Source organism: Megalopta genalis, chromosome 3 (assembly GCF_051020955.1).
Source record: "Megalopta genalis isolate 19385.01 chromosome 3, iyMegGena1_principal, whole genome shotgun sequence".
NCBI lineage: Eukaryota > Metazoa > Arthropoda > Insecta > Hymenoptera > Halictidae > Megalopta > Megalopta genalis.
The window spans coordinates 7,110,627-7,126,604 of record NC_135015.1 but is presented as its reverse complement, the minus strand read 5'-3'; the positions used below and the strand labels follow the sequence as shown (position 1 = coordinate 7,126,604).

Genomic DNA, 15,978 nt, shown 5'->3' with positions numbered 1-15,978 from the left:
ATTCTTAACTACTTGTTAGAACAATTCGGTAGAAACTACGTATAGAATTCGTCGCCTTTAACTACCGGTAGATTGCAATAATTTGTTATCTATAAAATACATTGTCTTAAAATGATTGTATTTATTCTTGTACGTGAGATTACATTGTTACAATTTTGTGCATCTGTGATTGCAAATCTACCATGATCTAATTTGGAAAACGAGGAACTTTCGAGGAACTTCAATATTACAATTTCACCCCATTCCAAGCACTAATGTCCAAAATATATGCACTATCGGTCTAAAATAAATGTCGCAGGATGAAAAATTATTGTCATCAAAATACACCGAATGTTAAAGACGGGTTATGACAATGTCATTACATTGAACAGTAACTGCAGAAGATTTATTGATTAAGTTCTGTGAAGATTATCTGACAAAACGTGTCTCATAATGTGACGTTTTGCGTTTTGATAACAATGACTAGATGGAACATAAAACTGTATAAACATTAGAAGAATTTGAGAACATTTTTACTCTATTTTTTATCTCACATGAGATACACATTTTATCTCGCATTTTATACACAAAATTTATTATAAGTCTAAATTAGCATAAAAAGCAGCATATTCTACTATAATCGTTTTACTACCTTTATAAGCGATAATATTTTCTTTTGTATATACTTTATTTGGTTTTTCCTTACGGACTACCTTCTCTTGTATAAAAGATTTTAAGTGAATGGATAATTAAAATAATTAATAATAACAGTAACTACCAATCTCGAGATGTAAATTAGTGACAAATTCACAATTTTTTAATCTCCTTCTTAATCTGATTAAAAGGTTTCTAAAATTACCTGCAATTACCTCAGACAATTGTTATTCTGCACAAAGCTCCATAGTCCCATAGCAGGAATGATTGAAAACTCAGAATAATTTAACATGGCCTGCCAAAATCGTTCCTTGATCGTTCCATATAACAGCTACCTTGGGACGTATACATACACGATCGAGTCAGTCTATTGTTTCGGCGCAATAATGGTGGCCGTATCATCCATTAAGAAACTATCGAAACTTGGGTAGTTTGCTCAATGCCCCATGAGCAATTCTCCCCGGGAAACTTCGATCTGCCTGCAGTGTTTGCGTAAAGGTTGGCGGTGCGGTTAATAGATTTTCTCATCGAGGCTAAACGGACGCGTGGATCGGCGGACGTAGCGCGAGAAGATCGATCGGAGCCGCAGATTCCCGAGATCGCAGCGGAGCGAGATCGGTCGCGCGTGAAGGGAAGAAACGCGGAACACGCCCGATTCCGAACCGTTGACCTTTTATTTCTCTCTTTCTAGTCGTGTGCCCTGAGGGCACGCCGCGGCCGGCTCGGGCGTAGTTAACCGAGCAATTCGGCCGTGACGGAAACGAATTTTACTTTAGAAATGGTAACGCGACGACGCGATCCACGATAACAGGCTCCAAGGCGGAGGACGAGGCGCAGCCTCCGCGCCGGAACGGCCGCAATTTTGCGCCGATATCGATTACGCTGCCGCCGATGATACACGGATACCGGCCGCCACCAATTAGCGAGCACAATCGAGCGACTTTCAAATTATTTATCTACCCCGGCGCTATTGTAAACATGCCGTTACCTGATTTATCGCGACCGCTTCTTGTTGCCGGTCGAATTCAATTTTGCCGAATACGATGAACGGGGACGCATGAATTATTCTGCGCAGCCGACGAAATTGCGAACGACTTTTACCTGCCCGCTCGATCGCCTCTCATGGATGCGCTTTTACCACTGAATCATCGTCGACTGCGTTGGCTCTGCTCTATGTTTATTTGATTATGTTTTTCTGTTCGCTCACCTAGCATCGTTTTCTTGATTTTGCGTCAGTTGATAGAACGCGGGAATAAAAATTCATGATCACAAAGCCGTTCTTGTTCACTTTCAATTGGAAAGTCTTTTAAAACAGCTAATCGAGTATTTAATGAAATATATTATTTTTAACTCACTACATATTTGATACAGTTAAATAAAATTTAGTTACCGTAAATAAAGTATAGCTTGTATATACGAATAATTTGATGTATTTATGGGAAAAATGTATAGCTAAAATATAAAATTGTAAAGAAGTAAGAAACATTTAATAATATTGTTACATTATTTTTACCTTGTTAAATTATTCTATTATTATTTAATTTCTGTCCTATACGATTGCCTTGGATAATTGCCATGTTGCATAAAGATCCGCAGTTTAATCGTGACATATTTGACCCACTGAATCGTGTATAATAAGTACAGAACAATGATAAAAATTCATATTTTTGTTTTATTTGATCTTATTTGGATATTACAGCCACTCGTGTACTTCAATAATTCACAACTGGTTGCATGCACAAAAATGAGTATATGTAATTTTGAAATGAGGTCAAATGCGACATATGTTCGTTTGAATCGTTTTTTGTACCCTGTTCACCTCTGAAGAGTCTCGCGTGTTATGGGTACACCCTGTATAGTTATGTGAAAGTTCTGCGAACGATCTCCGTTTATATAACGTTTTTCTGAAATTTATGACTTTATTACGATGACGACATACTTCATTCCGGATTTTACGGAATACAAATCAATATCATTGATTGGTATACACTGCATGTACAGAATAATGATAGATTTTATACAGGAAAACAGTAAACAAAATCTCATATCAGTATAACCCTCATTTTATTTCGTTATTTGAGTTACTATTCAAAAATAGAATTAATTGATATAATCTGACTTGATTATTTACGAATGAGCTATTAGTGCGAGGATGAGTATTAATCCTCGCAGTACGACCTCTGGGTCCGCTCGGACCCAACACAGAAAATTCTAACTTTCTAAGATGCTTAAGTTAAGGTGATACCTAGACTACGAATCTCAATATTTAAAAATAGTAGAACAATTAAAAGGATTGAAGAGTATAGAAATATGTAATCTATTGAAATTATCGAAGATAGAACACCCCTAATTTACTTCTATTCCTTTCAATAGAAGATGCAATAAATTTTGATTTTACATAATGTTCCGGAGTGTAGCAATAACGAACAGCGTACTTCGATAAATTCAATTACAAAATGCAACAATAGTAGTACAATTCACAATACAAAAATTATACATATATATATACATAGAATACATTTATCCTGCACCTTCACAATTTGTACCAAAAACGTCACCCTTTCTTAAAAATGGAAAAACGAATATGATACAATAATAAAAATTCAACCTATACAAACGTAAGAATTGTCCGGGTCCGTGTAGACCCGCGCGGTTGACCGAACCGTATCGCAAGTGTTAAATGTATATTTTTGGCGTTGTATAAAAAAGACGTCGTATTTCATTTTCTAAAGTCTGAGTAATTGAAAGGAATTGAATCGAAAGGAAGTATCAAATGGCATATGCATCCGCGATCAATTTCTCGGAATCGCGAGCTCGCCTTACAATTATCTGACGTTCACCATTAATTACGCGCGTGCGCGCGATACCAGACACTAGCAAATACCAAATAAAGCCCTCGTAATGGAGTCGAAGCGCTGCAGAACACGAAACATCAATTAGAGACCGGTGAATATTCCCATGATTCCTTGGCATCGTCTCTATCTTTTACGTGACGTTTATCTCGTCGTTGCATAACCGGCCTCTTCATTCACAAAACAGCTTTTGTGGTCAGACGGAATTCCAGCGAGGATCACCGATATCGGGGTTTTACAGCCGGTTTACAAGCAGTGCCTCTGGCTGAACGAAACTTCGGTCAACGACAAATCGTGTCTTTAATAAACCTCCTCGATCGATCCGACCAGTCACTCACTATTCAATTCGTGGAATTATAACTGTTTTTGCTTTGGCTGGGAACGAAATGCGGTCAACAATAAAACCGGAGGAAGAACCGTTCGTCTGGCTGATAATAATTATTCGTATTACCGTCTTCGATCGTTCTTATCCTAATTAATATATCTGACGGTTCGTAAAGATGATAAATTCTGACTGTCGGGCCCTATTTACGGCGATTTCTCGAAACACTTGCTTATTCATATCGCATGCTTGAAGTAGTTGTCGCTACTGATCAATCGGCATGTGTTGTCGATGAATATATTTTGAATCTTAATTTATAGCAAATGGTGCTCAAGTCGACACAGATTTTCATTTCCGTAAATTCTCGAACGCACGGAAATGGTTATTGAAACAATAAGGTTCGACGTAATTCTGACTTCCATCAACTTGTTCTTGACGTAGGTGAATCTCCATAATGAACGTCAGTTCTTTATCTATCATGCTTTGGACCATTAACCATTTGCACTCGAAGCCAATTTAACCGTAAATCTAAAATCATTTTTCTGACTTATGGTATTTCTATTTTATAGGATGAAGTGCATTTTATGCATATGAAATTGAGTCTTGCGATCGCTTGTGATGACAGTTACACTCTTAACGATTTTTTAAATATAAACTTTGTTAATATAAAAATTATCTTGGAACGTGAACTAACAATTTCAGTGGTGCCTCAGAGTCACCAGTCGAGAGCAAAGGGTTAAAAAGAGTCTTTGGTTTTTGATATCGGAAAAACAAAAAGTGTTTCTTCGCAATAAAGTGTGCAGGAACAAAGAGTGTTATTGTTTACTGCTCATGCGTAATTGTTTATTGTTCAGATAATTTAGAGTAGTGAGTTAATTTAGAGTAACTATAATTTATTTCACTCGTCCTTTTACTATTTCGTCTGGATTACGTGTCAACACATAAGAAAACATTTTCGATATTGTAACTTCACATCACTATGCATCTAATCCACTCAAATATATGTGAAACGCATACGAATAAATCCGTCCGACAGAGCTGAAAGTGTACAAGAAGATCGACATAATGGCAGAGCAAATATCAAAAGTGGACTTGATGCAAAAGGATGACAAGATCGAAGAATATTTGATGATCAGAATCAACTATTTCCCGAAAAAGCAGAAGCGTTTTACACTCTGCGAAGAAACGGCTATCTATATATACCGCAGAACTAGATAGGATCTTCAAACATCCCCCATAAAAAGGAAAGTATCGTGGCTTTCCAGCGCAGTCGTGACCCGGCATCTTCTATTTGCCATCTATCGCGAGGTTCGAGACCGCGAGGTTCGAGACCGCGAGGTTCGAGAGGACGAGAATACTCGTCAGGGCGTGTCTTTCCGTGTTCCCTGCAGCCTGCGTCGACTTTCTCTGCATTGTTAGCGAGCTGGACGTTCCGGGCATCCCTTCGGACCGCGTACCACTAATCCGGGTTCGAATAAATTATTCGCGAAACCCGTGTCACGAGCGCGCCACGAAAAAACAGGTGAAACCTCGAGCGAGCGAATAGCTGGAGAATTGCTCCAACGCATGGACCCTCAACAATGTAGATCCTGAGACAGAAACAGCTCCATTCGAATAACACTTCTGCACGGAGAAATAATATCGGACAGATTTAATCCTGGATCCGTTAGTAACTACATATTTATATTTAATTACTTGCAAAAAATTCTGGTATAATTAGAGCCGAGCGATGGGGTTTGAAAAATGTACAAATTAATTATATTATTTTAGATTAATTATTAGATTATTAATGTTAGATTATATAGATTAGATTATATATTATTGATATTAGTATTAGAGAGAGATTATTAATTATATTATTTCACTGTTTGAAATTTGTATGATTTTCTCGCTGTTTTATTAGTTACTTTAGATATTGAGTCCATAGATAAGTTCCGTCATTGAATTCTTTAATTTTGTTAAAAGTCTCTTTTGTTTCTTGCAACACCTTTTAAGGCAGATTGTCACGAATGGTCAAAGAGAACAATTTTTGTACGCTTCTACAGTAATCTTTATTAATACCTCAATTAATTACAGTGAAACAAAAAAGTATGTTCGACGCACTCGGTATTTTTAAATCGATATTACATAGTATCTGATTTGAAACGAACGAGATTTTTGACAAAATTGAACAACTCGGATCGTGTTTAGAAGACGAGGAGTGGAGTCTCGAAATGATAAAGGACGCATACAAAATCAATGTTTATTACCGTGATATGAAATCGTGGTTAAAGCACAATAGTCCAGCTGTAGGTAGCTACCTGTAAAGAAGGACTACTTAATTTCTTAATCAAAATTCTCGCGGCCAGTAAACCGGTTATTGACTTGTTATCTCGTACACGTTATTAGAAACCATTTGTCTAGATAATGAATGTGGACATCTTCGCTAACAAGTCCTTTATTACGCCGATTTCTTGTCCTTTCGAACGGTGCGCGATCATATGAAAGCGTGAACGGAATCTCGAGTCGATGATCCGTTGATCCTGTTAGCTCATTACGTCTCCACGGGCACGAATGATCGGTATTCAAGCACGGGTATGCTGCGAGCATTGTAATTGATCCGTGACTACACCTGTTCAATGGAGGTCACGCGGAGCATCAGAAATTATTATTTTCCTTTCGCGGGGGGGGGACACTCCATTTTACGCGAGCGAATGAAACGATTCAAAATGTACGTTTACGACAACGTCTGTTTGCAACCTTCTCGAGTACGTTGTCAGTATGCGAACAGGAATGTTCGGTATTCGTGTGTGGCTTATTTTGATAAATGCAGGCATGCAGTTCGCGAATACAGGTGGCCGATCGAGGCGAAGCGACGCGACGCAATGAATCGCAATTATTGCAGCTTTTTTTCGCGGAACTTTTAATTTCAATTTAACCATCGACCGTGCACCGGTCGCGAGCCTTTCGAATATATTGAAACAAGGCGGGCAGGAACGATCGGCATTCAAATTCTCCGGACTCCGATAATTGCGATTGGTCTGCAGCTGTTCGATAGAGACTATGCGACGAATCGCAATTATTTAAGCATCATTGTTTTCCTTTTTGCGGTGGCCATAAATTGAAGTGGGCGCATCGAGAGGCCGGAGTGCTTTCGTTCTATCGTATGGCGATCATGCGGTCACAAACTATCGGTATTTCCATGAGAGTAGTTGGTCGCAGGTGCGAGTATGCGGTGGTACTAAGCGAAGTAAATTTTTTATAGAAAATTCTGCAGCAGAAAGTGGAATTAATATTGGAACTGTGCTAAATGATTTTACCTCCTATTTGCCCTCTACTGGAAAGCGTTGAATGAAGTTTTACTGCCATAATTAACTGCTCGATGCTTCCCAGAGTAAAAAGGAAATAGGAGTTTTATTATGTGTTAATTCTATTCTGAATCTTGTTCTTCTTCAGATTGTCCCTAATGGAACAACATTTTCATTACTGTTATTATAGATCAATGTGTTCTGATTCGTGGATCTATTAACTGTTAACCCCTTGTCGTATCATCATCTTCACAGTTATAACGACTAGAACTTTTTCAATTGGAAGAAAACTAAAATTTATATTTATTGTGTGCTATCGATGACAAAAGTACAGCATTTTATTCCGGTTTAATTGATCGGAATACCAATCCTTAGATTACATGGATTTTTATACAAAATAAAAATTCTAGCCTCTCGCGTTGGCTAGAAACGAGAACTGCATAGGCATGTATTCGTGGCTTAAATAAAGTTTAAACAATATAACGAAACTGTTTCACTGTTTTGTGTTTCATCTAATCAGTTTGCTGTAAATCCACAAAAGTCCACTGTCTACCAATTATACTTGGATTATTACTAAAAATCGCCATCACGGGTCAGACTTGTCGAAGTTAATTAACACTTGTTCTATCGCATTTTCTACACATTAATGACGTATTGAATGCAATGTCTGTCACTGCGCTGTGAATCAGTAACATTTCTTCGCACAGACGACAGAAAGTTTCAAAAGATCAGGACGTACAAATAAGTGAAAAATCGGAGAGTGGCGACTCTCGCGGCTCTTTCGGCTCTATTGAAACATCGCGGTTGCGACACAGGTGTTGTTACAGCAATGCGGGTATTAAGAAACGAAATAATTTCGTTTGAAACGCGTTTGTTAATTGTACAACGAGGAGAACTCTCCACTTTCCCTCCGAAAACAGAGTAGCATACACGAGGAACATTCGGCCTCCAGCTCATTGACCCTTCCGACTTGCTCGGCCGAGGAGGATTCCTGGGCTCAAGTCACCGATTAGCATAATATGTGAATGGAATAAGGAATTCCGTGTTAACACGTCCGCTGCCACGTCACTCATTTTCCTAGTCAATCTATTGTACATACGTTGATTGTCGCCGGACATTCTTTGATGTTATAATAAGCGCCTTTGTATTGCACCCTGGGATATACGTCGATGAACGTGGCAGCAATAATCCCGAGATGATTAACACGCCCATAAAGCAGAATAAACGTGTCGATCGACGTCGTCATGACTCGTTAGTGCGACACCGATCTTACGTGCTGTTGGTTTCTGAAATTCCGTTGGGAGACTCGCTAGAATTTAGCTGCAATTATGACGTACTGTTTCGACGTTCGCCGAGTTAATTTAGCGAGAGATAGGCTTTCTTGAAAACTAGTCGACGGCTCGTTGAATCAAAATATCAGCATTCAGACATAACCAGATTACAATCTGACATAATCTACTTTTCTTCAAGAAATAGTCCAAGCTACTGGAAAAAATTCCACTTTTTGTAGGAAATACTTTCGTGTAGGTTATCGCAAAAAAATGATTTTATGTAACCGACCCGGTAGTGAATGCGTGAAGGATAATACGTATGAGCTCCACGAAATCGAGCAATTAACTAGGCTAAATGTTGTAGCGAAAGAAAGCCCGGCAATTTCTTGGTCTCGTAATCCTCGTGCAGAGAGGCAGTAGTTACATCGTTATACGCTAGCTTAGACACGCTGTCCACGGTCTTCGGGGCTAGTAGAATGGTCGCGAAGGTGTGGAAGAGATGCGTAACAGTTCGTAACACTTTCATGGTTCGATCGTTAAGCGGCGATATCGATGACAATAACGGTATATCAGTCTATATCGACGAGCCGGCTACTTATCACGCGAACCTGCTTCAAAACTACACACGTTCATTGTCCTCGAGATTACATAAGAGATTAAGAGCAGATCTTGAAACTTATCAGCGTACCCGAGTTTCAGTAACGCTCGAAAGATGCTTCTAACGCTGCAATCGACACGTCCCGAGCCGTGGTATGATTTATGGAAAAATTGTTAACGGCACAGTGGTTGCTCGATATCGTCGTTCCTTGTATATTTAGTGCTAAATTCCTCCGTGTTAACACATAATGCTAGGAAATGGACATTTTTCAAAACTACGATTAACTGTAACAATAAGGCATCGCAATGTCAACGGCAGTATTTATGTTAACCCGTTGAACCGTATGCTATTTTCAAAAAATAATATTTTTGTACCAACAAAAGTGTATTCGATCTTTTCATAAATAGAATTACGAATAACATCAATACCGCGACGAGAGATTTCAATATGTGGTTTTTACATTTGAATGGTGTGATAGAGTAAATGGGTTGTCGACGATTTCTTGCGTCGTTTTAATTTGTCAGCAGTTCAGAATTTTTCGCACAAGAGTTCGAGAAACCATCAACTTGAATTCATTTTTCCAAGCGGACAATTCGAGCTAGCTCACGTGCGACAATAAAATTGTATAACTTTGGAAATTGCCGATTTGAACCGACTTCAAAAGTGATTAGCGTGTATATGACAACACTAAAATTGAAATATTTCGATATTTTTACTAATATTGTATTATATTGGTTTAAGGAAATTCAATTGTTCCTTGCGAAAGATTCTGCACCGTTTCACACTAGATTTACAGAACCCGTCAAAATGGCGGGTCACTAATTATAAGTAATTGTTACTTACGGCAAATGTTACAATAACACTTGTTAAAAATCAGAATAAATGTCTTATTGTTACTTTTATAAACTAATATAAAACAGCTGTTTTCTGTGCTCTGTAAATCTAGCGTTAAGCAACTTCAAACGAAAAAAATGTGAAGCCGATCGTCTTGACCGGCTTGGTGTTAACACTGGTCGAGAATTCTCGCGCCGGTCAAGAAAAACAAAATGGCGTAGAAGCAAGCGTGAAGCAAATCTTCGGATTTACCAAGCCTGGCGGGTAAACGTTTTTTCGAGGGCCCCCTTGGAATCGCGCAGGCCAGTCGTTTGCCGAGCTGTCGAGAAGTGGCACAAGTGTCAGCGAAGTTGTTGAAAACGCGACGACGTCTCGCGGCCCGACCATTTTCCGACGCGTCTGAAAAGCCGGCTCTTTAATAAAGCAGCCATGGTAAGACCGTCGCGGGGGTACACGTTAAAAATGCGTTAACAGCTTGTAACGAGTAGCCGGCCGTGTCAGTGATCCCTGGCCCGAGAAATCTCGGGGATCTCGGTAGGTGTCGTCGACAGGTATTTCACCTTCGCGGCGCGGCGGGGCGGCAACGAAAGGGGAGAGGGGAGAGAGCTTCTTCTTCGCGGTGCTCTTGTCTTATCTGGCGGATCGCCGATCCGTGGGACCAGTCTTTCAAGAACAGACCGACCGAGAGAGCGCAGAAGGAGGCTCGCGCGGTAGCCATCCGTCCCTGCCGATACCAGTTTCTTTTCCCCCATTACCGGCCGGTTAAGGAAATTTGTAATTTTCCGATAATTGAGAATACGTTCGCCGCGCAGACATTACCATAAAATAGTAATTACGACCGTAAATAGTCACATGTAAATTGCTTCGAATAGAAAGCCCCCCTAGCCTTCGGTGGCCGAGCGTATCTGCTCCAAAAGGCAGTCCGGCGAACCCTTTTTGCATGAAATCTGGTTCAGGGACCAGCCTGCAGGAGGAATAATAGAATATCGACAGCCACATTCCTCTTGCGCTGCCAGAGAACGAATGCGCGAGACCGCGGCACATTGGCTGCTTTCTGCTTGCAGGCTCGAGACAGGAGGTTACCGTCAGAAGTACCTGCACAGCCAATCTGCAACCTTACTCTCCGACTTATTTTTATTGAAATTGAGAATGCTTGTTGCTAGGCACCCTCGACAACGTGTAACGATAAAGGCAGCATAGATAAACGTTTGCTCGTTTTTTGTTAATTCACGGTGGATTATCTATCGCCGTGCCTAATAGTAGTAGGTATTTACGATGATGGTACGATATTTTGAAGAACGGAATCTACATTCCTTGGAAATAGATTTTCTAGAATCCGTCGTAAAACCTGGCCAAGTATCTGCAACGATGATAATGGTAATCTAGGATGCCGTCTTATCTCGATTATTTCCTACGAATGCATCTCCTTAGGAATGCAGGCGGGAGATGTTGCGGGTCCCGTGGATTTATAACGCTGTCAAAGTATTAGCGGCTAATATTCCAGGCCAATACCCGGCCGTCCCGCGCATTCTCCGGCCGGTTTCATCCGAAAAGCCAGCGGTCCCGATTGCAGACATCCCCCGAGGAAAAGGCGAACGGCCGCGGCCGGCTGGGGCCTGCAGACTCTGGGAGAACGAGCGCAGACTGTGGAATTCCCTTTTGCCTTCGGTAACGTTCGACAAGCAAAAAGAGCGAGTGGAAGCTGGGAAACACAGAGGGGGAGCGAAGACGTCAAGCCCTCCGGCCACGGCGGAGTCATTCTAAACTAGTGTCTCGTTCTTTCTAATGACTGTCATTTACCTGGTGTCATCCTCGTGTCCTGCAGCATCCGGCAATCTACGACGGGCCTTCATACTGCACGTAATCTTTTCAATGTCCGGGGCAAGATGGATTCCCGGCGTCATTAGGGAGCATAAAGTGTCTTTCTTTCCTTGCTCGTCCACTTCCCCGCCCCTTTCTCCCTTTCGTCTTTTCCGTCTGCTCGTGGAATTTGCTTCGACTCCTCCGCTCCGCCGTGCACCGCTTTTCTCTCTCTCTCTCTCTCTCTCTTACTCTCTCTCTCACTCTCTCTCTCTTTCTCTCTTCCGTCGGCAATGGTGCGCCAGGTGTGGTCATTAATTTCGCAGCGCGACGGAAAAAGTTCGCGGGAACCGAACAAAGGTACCGAGAGGAGAGCGAGCGCGAGCGCGAGCACGAGCGTTGCTCGTTGCCCCGGCCCGAGGCTGAAACGCAAGATTTTTGCGGTACAATTATTCGCGAAGGTGAGCCGCCGCGTCGACGCTGGAATTACTATAATTCTTTCCCGTCGACGACCGTGGTCGAATTTTCCGAGCGTTTTGCTTTTTGATCGCGCCAGACTCCTCCCGCTGGCAAGGAATGCTACCCGCGATTCCGCTTACGTTAGAATTTCCAGCGTGCACGGCCTCTTATTATGCGAATGTGGATCGCGCTTCGACGATCAACCGAGAGAGTTTACTTTATCTCACTTTGTACTTTTTACTCCAATTATCCTTCATTCCGGATGCACACAATGTTTTTTCCCATCTGGACTGCGAGGCTTTGTGCGTCTCCAGCAGATGCTCTTGCAGAAAATGCAAGCTTCAATGGATTTCAACAGAGATTTGATATTCTTCTTTATATCACAAAATCGTTTGTCGTATAGGTATCTATCTATGTGAGCGCGTTAGAATCATAGTGATGTAAGTTACATTTTCTTCATTGTGAGAAACAAGGAGAGTTATTGTTTGTTAATATGTACATTGCTTGCTGATCAAAATTATTGTTAAGATAGTATAGAGGTCAGTTAATTTATAGTAACTTTATAATTCATTTCACTTGTCTTTCTAACGTTTTGGCATGTATAGATTACATGTTAGAACGTGAGTAAAAATTTTCGACAATGGTACTCGCACCACTATGATTCTAACCCACTCATGTAATTCGTAGTCCTGTAATTTAATTTTTAAAAACATCTTATGAAACTTAATGTTTCGCTGATAAAATAAGATCTTACGACACTTGACAATCTAATATTTTATCACTTTTACATTTCCATTTCCCTTTGACTGCATTTATTAACTTTATATATCTCACACATTTATTTTTGGAATTTTAGCTAAGAATATAGTTGATCAAATATGGGATCAAATCGTTAGCTACAAATTGTTGACGCAAGCGTAAAACATGTATTTAACTTTATTTCATTGATTTTTTGAACGTCACTCTAACATTATCATATTGATCGCACATCTAATTGAATTGAAATTTTCACTTCAAGAAAATTCAATGACTGCACATAAATATTAAGAGGCGAATAGAATTTAATTTAATATGCATCGCGTATAGAATTCGAACACCCGTGTAATGTACACCTGTCTCAAGATGCACGTAAACATCCGTACTTATAAAATTTGAAAAACAAATGTTTAATCGGAAATTTTCATTCTATGCGGTTAAAACTGAAAAGATTGAGAATCTTTATTGCTTGTAATTCAGACCGGAGACGGCTATTCTATAAAGGCTACCAGCTGAATGCTATTGGAGCAGGAAAGTGGCTATTACCGGAGAACAAGATTTAAGTCCATCGTACTTCAAAATATGTACTGAATTGTACCAGTCTACAGTACAACATCCATGCAGTTGAATATACAGTCCCGAGCAAAATGATAGCTATCGTTATTTTATCAATAATACTGTCGAATATTTTAATTGTTGCAAACCGTTTATATAAATGCTTTAGTATAAGAAATTTGTGCAAGCAGACTAATATCTTTAGTTTCTCTTAATTCTTCAAGCCTTATATATTATCACTTTTCATTTCTGTACACTGCACAATTGAACGAGAACTCGAATTTCCTTTATTTTAATCGGCATGTTCATGTACCGTTCGTTACAATTCGAAAATTCTACAACGTCCTCGCGAAGATAAAGATAGCATACACCTGCTATCATTTTATCCGAGACTGTATGTGATGGCTCTCACAGAATAAGAAATATAATTACGACCACCAGCTCTAAAACCCAAGTACGCGGCTCACATAAACGGTTCATCTTACCTCCGCGAACGATCGTTTTTAAAATGAATGCAATGACCTATTACACAAGGTTATTCAGCGTCTGAAACGCATAAAAACTTGATCTTGTAAGTACAACTTGTCGAGGAGCTGAAGGTCGGAACTTTGAGAGGCTATTGTGAAAAGTGAACGTACGAGATGAACCGTGAATGTCCTTTCTTCGTGTATCCGAAGCTCGACGTTCGTGTGTGGTAGATCATTGAATTCATCTTCGTTGCGACTGTCAGTCTATTTCACAGTATGGAACTAAATGCATTTAGATTCAATGAAATTGTCTACACGATCCTAACGTCTGCGGAGCATTCTGAAGATTTACCGGCTTGTCAAATTTTCTTAACGCCAGAGTTGGGTATTGTTCGAATTGTCTCGGATAAATACTTATCTAAGATAATCATCTGAATGAATTCTTTTTAGTCTTTTAGATCGATTATTCTCCGCATGAATAAATTCCTGTATGAATAAATTCTTAATGGGTTATTATTACGAATACAATTTTATTCGAATCGATTCTTGTACGAGTAAAATCTTATTTCGATTTTATATCCAGATAAATTATTATTTCAATGAATATTTATTCGACAGTGTCAAATAAACATTTATTCGTTAATGTTTATCTTTTAGCTTTATCCTTATCCTATGCGAATAAAATCGTGCCCAACCCTGATTCAAGCACATTTGGTCAATTTTACGAGCATCACCCTCCATAATAAGGTAATTAACAGTCGGCCGATGGTACCGGATATTCGGACCAGTACCGTTTTCGTGACAGGGAGACTCCCTTTTTAGATAAGGAAACGGTCACTTGATCACTTGTTGGCCAATTGCCATAAGCGATTGTAATTTGACCATCGAACGAATCACATATGATTTACGTTAGTTTAGTCTTCAACTTCATTTTATTTTATTTCTATTGTTTCAAAAATTCGCTATCTATTTCCAGTTTGCATATAATAGAATGATTGAATAAAATAAACAAGAATAACAGTCGATACTTGTCGATACCAGAAGACTGTAGATTTGATGCATTTATGGAAAAATGAGTGGCTGAAATGTAAAATTGTGGAGACATAAGAAGAATTTAATAATATTGTTACGCTACTTTCGACTTACCAAAACTATTATAGCTAGAACCGAAAAGCACTTACAAAACTTTTTTCATCAGTTACTTACCATATCAATATTTCATATAAAATGTATTATATGAAACTAATATTCATGACTTTAGAATGAGAGATCTTTAAAAGTAGTCAAATATTCTGTTCACGTTTATATGAACAAATAGATTTAAGAATCGTCCACCAAAGCATCTTCATTGAGCAGTGGATATCGCGGCTAACATTGATCGAAAGGATTAGGCTCCTGGCACACGGATAAATTGATTCTGAGGAGCTATAGACTACACGATTACTGCGTATACTTACCCTAATAGGAGTCGGGTCTAGAGCAGGCGGAAATCAATCGGAAGCACTGAAACCGCCATCACCGCTGCCCCCGCAAGGCATCTCGTGGGACGCGATCGTCTCACCGCAGGCATGTACATAAGTTGCAGCCGGCATATTATAATCGAAACTCGGGTGCTATATACACCGGAAACCGTGCTAAGCCGGTGGTCTCGAGCACCTTTCGCCATGCAGCCTAGTCTCTTACTGCTGTAAAAATAATTGTCGTTATTAGGGACAGCCGCGATTTCGAGTGATTTCGCGGCGCGGGAATCGCGGCGAGAAAGTAATGCTGTGCCCGGTTTACGTAACGGAAAAGAAGAGGCTTATTAACGCCACTGAATCCAGGGTAAACATTGCATCGCGGCCGCGTACATATGTACATACGCGTGTACCCGTCTCCATTCCGGGCAAATGAATCGCGCTCCACTTTCTGCGCCGACTGGCAATTCCGAATCGCGAAACAATAGCCGCAACAACGATCCTCTGCTCCAGAACTAAAAGCATCAAATTATTCACCGTGCGTAAAATTACAACGACTCCGCGACTGGCTTTAACGATCGCTGCTCCGTTGTGTACGCGCGTCACGATAAAAGTGAAATGAATGCTACGGTCAGAAGTACGGAATCTTTTTGCATTTCCTTGGACAACATAGTTGTGTGAAAATAC

At 40.0% G+C, this 15,978-nt stretch overlaps 1 protein-coding gene across 2 annotated transcripts in view; it reads left to right on the top strand.

Annotated features, from left to right (window-relative positions):
• Positions 1-15,978, top strand: part of LOC143259009 (uncharacterized) — an 84,525-nt gene that overhangs the window by 55,306 nt on the left and 13,241 nt on the right. The gene's annotated exons all lie outside the window — the stretch shown is intronic.